We start from the raw sequence: 14692 nt of genomic DNA, 5'->3' as shown, positions 1-14692 counted from the left end.
CCAGATGTGCAAAAGAGAGCTCCTAAACATATTTTGTATTTTTTTATTTGTGTGTATGTGTTTGTGTATGTGGGAGATATTTTTGGTTCCTGCTAGGCTTCTTTGCAGCAAAGCCCCTTTCTAGAATTTACTTTCCTTTATTAGAGTTGCAGCTCGGCTTTGTGTGGGCCTCTGGGGGTTTTGGCCAGCCGTTGGCAATTTCTCTCAGACACCCAATTACCCCTGACGTCAATGCCGTCTCTCCCATCTCCCTTGGGTGCCCACATTTTTTCCTTTGTAACACTAATAGCTGACTAGCTAAGTGCCTGTTATTTCCTTGGCAGAAGATTTGATTGTGTTTTGGGCCGGATACTAAATCCAAAAACTATGTAAAAATGTCAATAGGTGAGTGCACATTGATTTCGGTTAGTCACAGTGATATTTGAGCCCCTTTGGGGGCTCTGTCTGGGGAAGTATTTTACAAGAAAGATAATATAACAGAAAATTACTGGAGCTGCACAGGTCTCTGGTGGATTTCTTAGGGGCCTGCTAAGTTTCTGTAGAATCAACAAATGCTTTATTAATCTAAATTTGCGGTTTTGTTCCTGCCTCTCCTCAGACGGCTCGGGCTCGCCGGAGGAGGCTCGGCGGGAGCGGGGCGGCCGGCGGCAGGCCGCGGCCCGGCCGGGGGGCGGCGGGCAGGCCGGGGAGGGCCGGGGGAGGCCGGGGGCGGCCGCGGGCCCCTCCCGCCCGGCCCGGGGCTGCTGCGGCGGCAGATAACGCGGGGGACGAGGGGTCCCTGCCAGCTGTGCGGGGCCGGCGCTGACTGGGAGCGGCTGATAAGAGCCCCGCGCGGGAGCCAGCCGGCAGCGCCGCTCCGCCAGCGCGCTGCGGGGCCGCGGCTGGCAAAGAAAGTTAAACACAACTGGTCCGGGGGCGGCGGGGAGGGCTGCGCTGGAAGATAATGGTAATTGATTGAATCAAAGTCGCAGAGCAGCCTTGTTTTGCCTCGCAATTAATTTTTTTTTTTTTTTCTAATTTTCAGACCGAAGTATCCGAAGAGCTCAGGTTGCACCGAGCACATGCTGCACTAAAAGATAATAAGCACATGCCCTCTTCAGCTTTTTGGGGGAAATTCAGGCCAAGAAAAGGCACAATTAAATAAAACGCACCCCCTTAAAGTTATGAGCACACGGCTCCAAGCTCAGCAGAGCGTGCTCTTAAGGACAGGGAAAATCAATGAGTTTTTCAGGTCGCCAGGCTGTGTGCTTGCTGGCTACCAGTGATGAGCAGTCAGTTCTGCCCACAAAGCCAGCAGATAGTGACGCCAGGGAAGGGGATTGTCAGGGGACTCAGTTGTGCAGTGTCCACATTTTGGGCATTTCTGTAGCCCTTCTTTCTCTCTTGCTCCCCACTACAACCTCATACACCACAGCTTAAGACATGTGGAGGAAGATAGAGATTGATGCCACTTTTATTTTCGTATCAGTGGCTTGGCAGGTTTAGTTTAGCTAGCTTGGATCTTTTTCACTAGCAACTTGTGAAATTCCCAGAAATTTTTCTTCTCTTTTGGGAATTCCCCCCAATATAGTGTTCATGAGTAGTGGTATAGTTTGTGTGCTTTGAGTAAATAAAACCTTTTAGTCTTTGGCAATTGCATCTGCAAGCAGTAAAATCTTATGTCAGCACAGGGTGTAGAGTGCAGGATACCTAATAGCTAGTAAACCGTTTTAAAAAGTCTTCTGCTTGATCAGATATAGTGCTTAATGTATAGTGCTGTATCTTGCCCAGCACATAATTAGTATTGAGGGTGGAAAAGCCTCCCCTGTGGACCATGACACCACAGACCTAAACTGGCATCTTTTCACACATTAGAGTTTTCTTTCTTTAGTGGAGGACATTTCTTTGCTTGTTTTAAAAATCATTCTCTAAGACTTAACAGACTGTATTAGTGTATTGTGTGTCTTAAATGAACCTTGCAAGCTCTAGCAGTGTATTCTTCTTCCCATATAGGCACTGTGTAGGGTGGGCAGGCAAGCAGTATTGTAGTGCCAGAGAGATCAAACGTTGGCTGGGAAAAAAAACCACCCAACCCTAACCTGGAAAATAAAAATTAATCCACTTTTGCAGCAGTTTTGTTGGATCCCATCCTGGAACAAGTGTATGTATGGATGTGCTAGGAAAATGAATGGGCCTTATTGAGGTAAGACACTGTGGTTTATCTAATCATGAAGAAGTTGGGATTTTCACTAGAACTCTGTCATGTTTTCCTCAGAATGGCAACAGAAGATTTCTTTATGTGTGGGGCAGATTAATGGGATTTCTTCCCAACTAGAGTAAGGGTGGAATATTTGCTGTCTGTTTGGGCAGGAGCAGGGTATCCTGATACCCTATCAAACAGACTAATAGGTCTCTTCTGCTGAAAGAGCTGGTAATCTGCCTTGTCATGACCACTGGTTATAAAAGGGACAAGTCAGCTGTGAAGAAAGATGACTTTCTTGAAGGAACCATGGCCTAATGCCAGCATAACCATCACTGATCAACTTTGGCAGGGACGTGGCTCAGATTAGAGACTCCTTGTGTGGAAAAAAAGATTTTTTTTCTTTTTTTTATAGGCTTGAATGCCTACTGGGCTACTGTTGCTGATCTCCTCTCTTTGACATTTCAGGTTCCAGTGTACTTAAACCCACAACTGTAATGTGGTCTTTTTATTTCAGCCACTGTGGTATGACTGGCAGGTGACACTGTCCCTCTCTGCCTTAAATACAGCTGGTGAACTGCTCCTAGGCAGTCAGATGTTTTTAGACTAGAGCAGTGCTTGGTAGCACCCCTTTAATCCTCCTCCCAGCCTGGCCAGTGTGCTCAGCCTGTTGGTCTCAGAAGTGCTGACAGCAATGTGGAAAACAAGTGCCAAAGCAGAAGTACTGTGAGGTCATTTGGATAGATAAAAGTGAGTGAAATTCATGGAGATAAGGTGCACCCACTCGGCACCTGCCCACCTCTGTGCTCCTCCATGCTAAGGCACACTGCTGCCAGCAGGGCTGCTGCCAGGCTGTGCTGGCATCGAGCACTCTCTGGGCTGAGCCACCAGCCCTGCCTGGGAGGGGCGTGGGGAAAGGACAAAACCAGCTTCTGCTGGAAAGATTTAAAATATTACCCTGTGCTGAGACACAATGCTGAGTTTTGGGGTGTGAGCCAGTCTGTAGGGCACTGGCAGTCACGGGCAGCTGGAGGAGCTGGCCTCTCGTGAACCAGCTCCTGAAATGAAAAGGGGGCAGGTTTTAACCTAAAAGCGAAACAAAGAGCTTGGCTGGCTGTGCTCTCCCGGGCCGAGGCGCACTGGTGGCTGCAGGTTTTCTGTGCTGTCACCTCCAGTGCGGGTGTGCGAGGCGCAGGCACGGCAGAGCCACCGCAGCAGGAGGACACGCTGCACTCCCCATGCTGAGGTGGGACTGTTCCCCTGCCCCACACACGCCTTTGGGGCCACAGGGGCCAGGGGCTGCACGGGTGGTGAAGGGGAAGGCGAGGTGAGGCAGGGTCCGTGGTGGCGGCAGTGGTGGCAAGCAGGTGGCTGCCACCATGTTGGGGACACAGCAGGGCCGGTACCTCTGAGGATGGAGGGAAGGAAGCTGTGGGACAGCCCAAAAAAACCGGTGTGACTTAAGATGCCTTAAAGAAACTTTCTCAGTAGTTTGCTGGGAAACAGACTTCTATGCTTGCTTTGCCACATCCTAGCTTTTAAATGTACAGTGGGAGATAAGGGACACGCTAGAGGAAGAGCTGGGTGAATCCTCAGAGCAGTGAAGGTAGGAGAGTTGTAACAGGGTAGCAGCTGCTTGAGAGGTGTCAGCGAGAGAGGAAATACCAGCACGGAGGGCAGCAGAAAATGGAAGAATGGAGAGGGAAGCATCACCAAAATTATTTCTATCCCTTTGTTAAGAACTTGGGACATTGTGAGTGAAACAACTCCTGCTTTTCCTGGGGCATTTCCTTTTCCCTACATTTGTACAGGCCTGGGTGTCCTTGCAGCCCAGGTCTTTTTCTATTCCTGGGTGTGTTTTGCACCAATGTGTCATTATGGTATTAGCATGGTTTTCACGTGACTGCACTGATACTGGGGTTTTTCTTGCCATATAATTCACAGAGCTTTGTTCAAGTCACAGCCAGAACACTACACCTGCACTGGAGAGTAAGAAGAAAATTCACCAGGTTATTTTAAGTTGATTCTGTGAATGCATGCAGGAATATATCCAAGTTAAACTCAAAGGGAAATTATCAGATTGGCAGCAGACTTAATCAGATTTGGAGTTGCATTAGGGATCTCACATGAATTTTTAAAAATGTTTTAGACTTGAAAAACTTAAAGGTTTTGAGAAAACTTGTTGCACAAAAATGATCAGTATGACTGTGTATCTCATACAGGACAAGTAGGCAAGTTCAAATAAGGCATCAGTTACTTTATGTTGAGATAGCCATGTGAACATAAGCACTGGAGCAGTGTAAACAGCCATAAGAAGCATCAGTGTTCTGCTTTGTCTTTTAGCTGTATGCAAGTATGCAGGAGACCTGTGAAATTGTTCTTTCAGCTCTGGTAGTGCCAGGTTTAAGGAGTGTTAGCTGAGCAATAGTGGCTTTCTGAAGCACATAATCTTTAATTTTTTCTCCTTAGTCTTTGAATGTGCATTAAATTCACCTAAGTGTTCTTATAATTTTGACAATTTTGGGTTTTTTTCTAGATCTTTGTTATGTGGGCAGCAGTCTCTCCATTGCCATGCATTGATACTTTCTTTTATATTGCTTTTATAGCCCCCAATTTTCCCTGGTCTTGGGTTCACAGAGCTGGTAGACAAAGCAGTTGGCAAGGAAAGGGAATGATTTCAGGAAGGGATAGACTTGTATGCTCTGACCATGGAAATGACAGATATGTAGAAAGGATGGAAAGAGGGTAAGCAAGGTCTTGAAACTGGGCAAGCTAATGGATTGTGTTCTAGAGGAAGGTTAGAGTAACAGGACTGGAAATGGGGGCAGAGGATGTGAGTCAGGGTGGGAACTGCCAAGAGGAAGATGAAAAATGTCAAAGAAGCACAGGGTGAGAAGAAGGGAAATAGACTGGTAAAAAGTAGAGTGGATCTGGAAGCAGCAACTAAGGAGTGAAACACACGGGCTAAGATTGTTGACTCAGAAGAAGAGGTGGGAAGTGTAAGATGAAATGAACAACTTCAGCAGAGTTGCTGAAATTGCTTCCACTCTTAAAAAAACTCCAAAACTTTGTAGAAGGAAGAAATGCATCTACTTGATTTTACTTTCCTGTGCTTTTGGCCAGGCAGTTCTGCTTTTTTTTCCAACATTGATGGCTGTCTCATGATTTCCCTGAGACACTATCATAGAAATAGACATGAAAAACAAATGTCCTGCTTCTAGGAAGCACGGTCAGGTTGTGTTTCTCTACCCAGTGAGAGATGGGCTTCCAGTAACTAGCCTATTAGTGAATTTTTTTTTGGTAAAATATCCTCAAGAAATTATTGAAAATGACTGGTGGCTTTCCTCTGGTAGCAAGAAAAAAAAAAAAAGACTTCTAGAAGCAGTTTACATAGAGGTAATCTCCATATGGCCTTTCCAAACTAAATTACTTTCTGATTAAACCTTCTGAGGAAAAAGGTGAAGTTTGAGTTTTGTTTCTAATGCAGGTTGAAAAGGCTTTATGAGCAGTGTTCTGTTCTAGCAAAGTTAGATGAGAACCAGGTGATTGACTTCCACAGGCAAAATAAGAATTCCACAATCCCAACAGCAAATGTTGCTTGAGTTCTTGGGTAAATAACTCAATTAGCTCTGCAAGATGCCCTTCTCTTGGGTTAGGGTCAGCAACCCCTTTAGGATATCCCTCCCTTTGCAGGAATACCCATGGGTTTCCAGAGAGTGAGACAGGAAAAGGCACACATGCTCCTAGTGACGGCAGCTTGAGCTCATTACTCTGATTTTTAGATATGCTGGCATTGTCTCAACAGCCCACATTCACGTTTATGGCCTTTCCAGACTACTTATCTAGGAGAGAATGTGTGCTCAGCCTGCTCCAGTTACATCTGAGCTGGAGCTCAGGGCCCAGACAAAGCAACCATGGCTTGGGCAGCACCAGCATTGGACTCTCAAAGATGCAAAGGCAAGACACAAAGTGGAGGTAGCTCTCCTTCTGAGATCTTTAATTTCTGGCAGTCCTATTGGTGATCCCACTGGCTCCTGAGGCTGTCTGAACAAATGCATCAAAAATAATTGAACTATTAGTAAATTATTCCCTCCCATGAATGAGAATGTAAGTATTCTTCTAATGGGATAAAAGAAAATCAGTCTTATTCTGCACTTCATCCTTATTAGTTTGCACTCCAGTTGATTCCTTCATGTTAATTCATCTTGGAGTGTTTTGGAAGATTTCTCAGCATCTACCAGTGCATTTTGTGGGACAGTCTATGGAAAGGACAGAACATTTGCTGAAGAGCCTTTACTGTATTTTCCCATTAGAATTCTCTACTCAGTGCTGAGGTTTCAAGAGGCTTTGAGTGAGCTGGCTGAGCCTCCTTTTGAACCCATCATGGATTTTTCTTTGTATTTTATTTCCTTTAAAGATTATTCCCTTCCTTATGGCAACCACCTTTTGCCAAATGAGTAAGGCACTGCAGTTCTTCCCAGCTTTTGCCCCATTTACCACCTTCCAAAAAGATTGCTGTGGCTGTATGACCACATCTCAAATTTTTTCCTGAGGGATCTCTGATTTCTTTTCAATCAGTTCATTTAATTGACCATGTTTATTTCACTAGCCCTTGTGGCTCCCTGAGTGCAGCTATTCGTCAGAAGCTGGATCTTAAGCATCCTTTTCATGTTTTACCTGGAGAATTTCTTAAACCATCTCATCTGTTCTTGGCATTTGAGGCTAAGCCCAGAAGGGAAGCTGTCTCAATCAAAAGGCTATCTAAATGGATAATGTGGTACTTTGAGACCTGTAACAAGGAGGCAAATGTCCCAGTCCCAGTGCTCCCGTGCTGATCCCACCAGAGCCACCATAGCTTTGAAGGTTTGTTTGGGCAGGGTTCCCAATGCGGATGTTTGCAAGACAGCTGACTGGAACTTGGTACATGTACCTAGCATGCTGCTTAGATGTGGAGCCTAGGCATGATGCCCACTTTGGAAAGCAGCTTTGTAGTCTGTATCTGCTTAATTTAGTCCTCAGCTGGCCTCCTGAGAATGGGTATTCGCTGCATGTTAGTGTCCAAGAGCAGGAAGCAACGGAGGGAACTTTCATCAGAAAGAAGATGAAGTAACTTGGCACTCATTGGAGTTTGGAGGCTAAATTGCCTCTTAAAAGATCATCCTTACTGCTTGTCTAAGGAGTTTCCAAGCTGTAAATGGGATGGGAAGAAGGATGCTTTTGTATCCTGTACATTTTTGTATTCCCCTTTTCTAGATGTTGTCTTGGTGACATGAGCTTCCTTCTTCAAAGTCTATGAAATCTGTTTGAATGCTTTTCATGCTCTAGTTTGGCATAGAGCATAAACCCAAGCAAACTGACCTGAGACAGGAATGCATTTTCCTCCTCAGTGACTTCTGTCTGTGTCCACTGCTAGCATCTATATTAGCAAATACAATTTCTTGGGAACATCACAGAGCTTTTCTGTTCCAGAATGTTTTAATAGTGCAAAGCACTGTTATTTCCTAGAAAGTTTGGTCAGCTTCTTCCACACCAATTTTTGAATCCCTGTTATATTACTTCCTTGTGACATGTTTTATGCTGTCTTTTTAAAAATAAACATTCAGGGGTTGGACTAGATGATCTCCTGGCTATTCTGTGATTCTGTGAAACGTAAGTTAGGGGTAATTAGAGAGAAATGCAGCACATTTGAAGTATAAATAGAAGGGAGTAAATGGTGTGATGTGTCACTACAGTCAATGGTCAGATATCTGAATTTTAATCTTGAGGGCTGAGTTAAATAAAAAGAGATCCTTTTAAATAACTTGACATTCCCTTAATGATCCATGAAAGGTAAATCTGAACATTTGACTTCATTGCAATAATACAGCTAGTTTAAATTTTTATTATTTTGAAGCCCACAGCCAGCAGGCTGGAGTAAGTTATTTGCAGCATATTTTTAAAGTCCATTTTGAAATATTAGCCATAACTGTCTGCTGTGTATAAAAAAAAAGGGGGGGGGTGTATGTTTGAAGTTTAATCATGCTTCTACTTATGCTCAGTCCCAGAGCAATCCTTTTTTCTGCTGCTGAGCTCAAACAGCTAGTAGCCAGGTTTGATCTGCTGCCCCATGGAGCAGTGCCCTATGTGAATTTGAAGTTTTCTCAACCCGGGAGGCCTGCAAATAAAGACTAGCCTCAGGTAGCCAAAACTCTCCTTCCCAAAGCAGCTCCCCGGGCGCTGCCTGGAGCAGTCCTCCTGAAATTGTTTCAGGCCATTGCTACAGACTATATCTACTATGGCCCCTCTTACCCCTCCTTCCTTCTCCTCCTCCTGGCATAAGGGAGGAGTTTTGGAGTCCAGGAGTCCTATTTGACTGTAATAAAATGAAGGAAAAAAAATTAAAAAAATAAAAAGCAGAGCAGTTTGTAGGGAACTGGCAGAGACTGTGGAAACAGGAGCCACAGCAAGACAAAACCCAGTGGCCTTCAAAACTTTTTTCTCTTCTTTCTCACCACATGACTTGGAGGATGTGGACAGTAATTAAAGGACCCCCTAGCTCTTCATTTTCTGTGCCTGGTCCTTTGATCTGGTTCGTGTTGGGTAGCTATTTTCATTGTTCCTGTCTTTTCTTTTATTCTCACCCAGCCCCTTTGATGTGAGCAATGATGATCTTTAATTCCAAAATAGGAGATGGGCAGGATAGCAGTACTGGCCTTATATAATGCATCTTTCACATCTTATTTTTAAACTTGAGAATAATAGGTGTAAGTCAGAGCCTGGGGAGCATTAACCCTTTCCACACAGGGGAACTGCTGAGGAGGTGAACAGCCTATCATTTTTGGTAATGTCAGTCAGGTTAATCTTCTGTAGATGCCTACAGATGCGTTTGTGAAAAAGATTATTATTATTATTATTATTTTCCTGCAAATATGATGGATCTCAAAATATAATCTGGAGGGAGTTATTCCTAATTGTTCCCATGTGGGAAAAATGTGCTGAGAAAGAACAGTAAAGCTAATGCAGTTATTCTGACTGGCTTCACTTGGCAGCACAGTGGGAGTGAAGCATACTGTTTATTAGTGTATGTTAATAAACTATAAGGGACAAGCTGCAGGTGGTGGTTTATAAACTGTTAGCTCAGGTAAGATAGATGACAATATGGAGGTTATTAGTAACATTAGCAGGGCTGGAGGTTCTTAATGTTGTCTTGAGATCACAGAAGGCTGGTATGTCTGTGTGCTTCCTGTTCCTCATGGGGTGCACAAACCACAAAGCTGTGCTCCAGCCAGGGTGGGGGGCACTGGGGCTGGGGCACCATCAGATGTGGCATGTGCAGGAACCCCTCTGCGAGCCACCTGGGGGGACACTTCTCTGCCAGGCTGTGTGGGGTGGCATGTGATACCCCTGTGCCATGCTTTGGATGGTGGCACACCCCCGTGCCATCCTTTGCAGGGTGGCACACAGGGCCCCCCGTGCTGTGCTTTGGAGGGTGGCACACAGCCCCCCGTGCAGTGCTATGCAGGGTGTCTCACGCGTGGAGAGCAGCACAGTGGCCGTGTCCCTGCGGTGGGGAGCCCCCCGTGCGCAGCCCCGGGCAGGCAGGTGGTGCTGGCGGGGCCCCTGCCCGCGGTGTCCCCGGGGAGCTCCGCATTACCGCGGTCCCCATCTGCCTCGGCAGCACCTCCTCCCCGCGGGCCCCAGCAACAATGGCTCTGCTGCCGCTGCTGCACCCTGCCCGAGCCGGCCCGCTGACATTTGCAGGGTTCAGCCGTCACGGCACAATCCGCTCGGGAAATGCAGCTGTAATTGTAAATAGGGAGCCCAGAATTTTCTGACTTCAGGTCTTGAGGCACCAGCGCCATGGAGGGGGGAGCTCGGCTTTCCCCAGAGCCTTTTATTTTAGTAGCATTTGTGACTGTCTGAAAATTTGGAAAACTATAGGTCTGCCGCTAAGCCACTTAAACATTAACGTTTGAACGTCATGTCACTGGTTTTTGTGTTCAGAGGAAGACCTAAATGGGTACAAATTAAAAATAAAATCCCAACATTTTCCTGGTAGAGTTAATTGGAGGCGAAATATAACAAATTGTCAATGAGAAATAACAAAGAAGCAGTGAGGATAAAAAAGACTTAAGTGTGGTAATGGACAGAGGCAGCTTGAGTCTAATTATCTTTAATTTAAATCCTGCCTTTTTCTTTTCATTCACAAAATATATATACTTAAGTATCTTTGTGTCTGAAACAATTTTAGATGTGGATTTATACCTTCATGACACCTGCTCTTTTAGGGACATAAAATGTGTGTTATGTATGTGTAGTTCTTAAAATAACAGCTGTCTATTAGATAACTTTCAGAGTGATTCTTATTATATGTTATGGTCCTGGATCAGCAAAGTAGTTCAGCAGATGCCCAACTTGAGCACGTGATGGGACACGTAGACTTTTCAGCCTGCGCTTGCTTAAACCTGAGCACACGCTTAAATAGTTTGCTGAATAGGGGCCAAGACCAGATGTAGTGAATACCTATAATTAACTTTGTTATGTGCTTTTAAATTTCCCACTTGAACATTATTTTGGCTGAACTTCTGTGTATTTGTCCATGTCTGTAGAGCTCTTTTTTTGTTGTTGTTTTTAATATTAAATGCTTTTGATTCCCTCAGAATATTTCTGTTAGGCATGAAGGAGGAAAAATTCTCTTCCAGTTCTTCCAGTACAGTTGGTCTTTAGTACCAGTGGTTTTGCAGCTGGGGTGCTTTAAGGAAATAAGGGAAGGAAAGGTTGTAGAAAGGAATAATATTTCACTGGAGCAGCTTCTAGAGTTGGAAAAAGCAGACACACTTCTGAGACCTGGCAAAGGGATGTGGAACCTGTAATCTTGTCCACTTTTTCCAGCTATATCAGCTAATCTAATAATAGAAGCTTATAGGGCGATGTAATTTCTTTTTTTAGACAGAGAAAACAAACATTGAAACTGCAAAGGGGAAAGTTGGCACCAATACATTCCTCAATGAGTACTAGGGCCCTTTCTTCACTTGGAAATGAAAAAAAAAAATCCCTCTTTCTAAAGCAACCCTGTTTTAAGGGCTCAAGCATGCCCAGATAGCCTCTAGTTAGGTTTCAGCAGTGTAATGAAGCCTGCCTTTTTTGTGATTTCACTGCACATACTCCCTGCCTGCCTTGATTGGCAGCTGGGTAGCAGACCTCTGCAGCTGTGACAATTTGCCTGAGGGAGACTGTAAGTGTCTCATTGAAACTTGCATTGTAAAATCCTCCAAAATGCCTCCCATAATATTAGGCACAGGAGAAAAACACAGGTGTGAAAAACTTTCACAGATCCCATGAGTTCAATGTCTCTTGGCAGCTTTGGTGGATTCAGTGTTATAATATAAATTTTAAACTTGCTCTTGCAAAACAGAAGTTGCTCCGTCTTCTGTCACAAGAAGTGGTGAAAACCGGCAGCGCTGTGCCGCGCTTGCCTTTCCAGGGCGATGAGGATTGGTTATCCACGGGTGAAACCTGCCTACCTGCTCCTCAGCAGCGTACTCCAGCACGGAGGGGACACTGGTGTCCCTGCTGCTGGGGCACCTCGCTGGCATGGCACAGTTTGAGGAGAAAACTCCTGTTTTCTGAGTGAAGATGCATCCTGTCCAAAAATGAGCGCTTGTTGATTGATTCTGCTTCCAGTGAAGGAGGGATTTGAAAACCTAAGAGGTGTTTCCATGAAATCAACCTTCCTATATGTATGTACGATCATCTTCTCTTCCCCTGGTTAAGTAGCTTAACATACTCCTCACTGGCACCTAGGTGAGATTGAGCATTGCCAGCGTGACTGGAAGATGAATCTCGGCTTCTGAATGCCTGATCCTTTTGCCTGTGTGTTTGTTCCCAACTGCTTGCCTGTGTGTTACAGCAACTTTCCTTCTTACATTTGCCATAAAGGAATCTCAATATTACTTCGGCCTTTAAGATCTGGCACTTCAACAGTCTCAGTAGGTTCAACACAATATTCAGGAATTAAAGTTCTGAAGAAATGCAAGCAGCTAAATTTAGACTTAAGAAACGTGCCTGATTTGAGTGAGCTGTGGGTATGCTGATACATGGAAGTTTCCCTGCAAGCCAGCCGGGCTTTATTTGTTGCTTAAAGGGAGGAGATTTTAGTTAAGTTGGAACATTTGATTTGCTTTCTTGAATTGTTTTTGATTAGTGGCTGAGTGCAAGGTTAAGCTTTAATAACATATCCATTGTAATAAAATCATGCTGGTGAGTGATACATGTGGCTAAAAAGACTTAGATACACTCGTCTGTTAAACTAATACAATTTGGAAATGCTTTGGAAATAAGCACATAAAACACAAACCAAAGGCAAATGTAAAGATTTTTTAACTCTTTCTGGGGCTAAGATATTTGTGACCAGACTGGCCTGTTCTGGCAAACTGAGTGAACAAGGCAGCATGGCTGCAGCCTTGATAAAAGAGAAACCGTTTTGAATTTAGTAATGAAAAGTGTTAATGCATCACTGAGTTTCTGCTGCGGTGAACTAGTGACAGACCCAGTGACTAGTTAAAGCTGAAAATAACAAATCTCAAATTCAAATGACATTCAAAAGTTTCATGAGAGACTCTCAGTACTTTTCACCTTCTCTTCTGAGCTACAAACTTCGGTCAGTTCAAGACAAATCAATGATGCCGTAATATGTAGATTTTGTGTGTTGGTAGTTGCAGTAGAGCTGAGGTTTTAGTTTCAGATTTTTATCAGGGCTTTCTGCTCTCGGTGCTTTCCACAGACTGTCCTAAGAGCCACAAAACTTGTGCTGATGTATAGTGATTCAATGTACTGTAAACTACACAAGAGGGCTCAGTTTCATGGATGTGTGAAGCTTTTGTGGAAGTGTTTTTAGTGATGTCAATTGAGAAGCTGAACTCAAAGTTCAGTTGAGCATTAGGGGTATCAATTGAAAGCTCAATTTGAGTTACTTGCTTGTTGAGACTGGTTCATTTCACGGGAACGTTTTAAACAAACTTTGCAAAGCAGTTCAGTATTATGTTTCTTAGTTCACGGATGGGGAAACTGATGCACAAAGCTATGGAGTTTCTTACCTTTCTAACACAGTTGGGAATGTTAAGAGAGCGTGGAGCCCCCAGACAGTGCTGCTGGTATGTTATTGACTGCTGTATACTGCTCCTTGTCATGCAGAGAGTCTAGTTCGTCAGAGGGAAGGGCTTTTGTCTCATCATTGAGGAAGGAAATAGATTTAAATGTCAAAGGTTGGGAAAGCCATTGTCTTCCCTTTTATGGCAGAGAATGTGTCATGTTCCTTTGCTTACCAAATAAATAAATGAAACTATAAAGGAAATGGTAGTTTTGGAAAAAAAACCCCAGCACTGTAATCCAGAGCATCTGTTTTCTACTGTATTTTTTTCCCCTGGTCTCTTTTTATAATTTACATCCAAAGCATGAAGTGACAGAATTTGGCAGACTCAGGTCTGTACAGTAGAACTTAATGGTTTTGTAGCAGGGAATAAATAAAGCCCCTCAAGCCTGCTTAGTTCTCACCCATGCACGTGAGCAGGGAGTGGGGGAAGGAGTGTCGTATTTTTCTTGGAAAAAGACCTTTTCGGTTTCTCCTGATCTGGCACCTGGAGGTCCAGCTGTGCTGGCTTGAGGCTGTGTGAGCCTTGTGCAGGGGGAAGATGATGGACAGGCCGCTGTAGAAGTTGAAATGTTTCACGTCTCTACAGACAGTATGTATAGCTATATTTGTGAATAGTGGCAACTGGAGGTGGAATTACTCTTCAAACAATGATTTGCCAATAGTGCTGCAGTCTGGGCTGGTTTCTGTTGTGATCTGTGGGGAGGGCCAGCAGCGCGTGGATTTTCCAGCTTTGCTTGCTCGTGCTACAGCAGCCATGGAGCCTCTGCCTGCCATCATTGCTTCCTGTCTCCATGAGCTGACTGTAAATGATTTTTCCTGGTTTAAGCTCTGCACATGGCCTGGAAATGTGTCACTCTGGTTATGTTTGGCTTGGTCCTCTGTTAATTTATACCAGTTTCTCTTTCAATATATTTCCAGTTGGCTTATTTCAATGGCAGTATTTCTAATATAATAATTAAGGTATAAGTAAGAGTACTAAGAATTACTCCTAACAGTTTAGTAATCTTGATTTATTTTTGTTCTTCAGTTACACAAATGCCAAGGTTAATTTGCTCTTAAACACCTGATTTTCTAGGACATAAAATGATTCCATATTTAAAGAAGAAAGTAGAAGACAGTTTTATTCTGCAAAGTGGTCTAGGTTGGGGGATGGTGGGTTTTGTTTGTTTGCATTATGGAACTTAGAAAATGCTTGGTTAATATTTGAGGATTGAAAGATTTAATTTGCCCTCACTGGTACTCTTGTATCCTCTGGATTCCTCAGCTGTGGATTGGGAGCTGATATGGAGTGGCACATACTTGGCCCAAAATGTTTCCAGTGCCCCTAGTAATAAGTGATTTTAATGGGGAACTTTTCACAGCAGAGAACTCAGAGATAAAGT

The 14692-nt window shown here is 44.1% G+C and overlaps 1 protein-coding gene across 4 annotated transcripts in view; it reads left to right on the top strand.

Moving 5' to 3' along the window:
• The window catches only part of ZNF423 (zinc finger protein 423), a 276157-nt gene that overhangs the window by 141160 nt on the left and 120305 nt on the right, over positions 1–14692 (top strand). Inside the window, exons 1-2 of one of the 4 annotated variants that reach the window (XM_063410792.1) lie at positions 1–384; positions 1025–2182. The exon at positions 1–384 is cut by the window's left edge and continues 555 nt beyond it. The exons of 2 other annotated variants lie outside the window; for them this stretch is intronic. The gene's annotated coding sequence lies outside the window, so the exon portion shown is untranslated. Of the gene's footprint in view, positions 385–1024; positions 2183–3340; positions 3426–14692 lie in introns of those variants that run through there. One more of the 4 variants, XM_063410793.1, reaches the window with a different exon arrangement.

This window comes from Prinia subflava, chromosome 13 (genome assembly GCF_021018805.1).
Source record: "Prinia subflava isolate CZ2003 ecotype Zambia chromosome 13, Cam_Psub_1.2, whole genome shotgun sequence".
Taxonomy (NCBI): Eukaryota; Metazoa; Chordata; class Aves; order Passeriformes; family Cisticolidae; genus Prinia; species Prinia subflava.
Note: the sequence above shows the minus strand (reverse complement) of the source record. Positions and strands in the feature narration are given on the sequence as shown.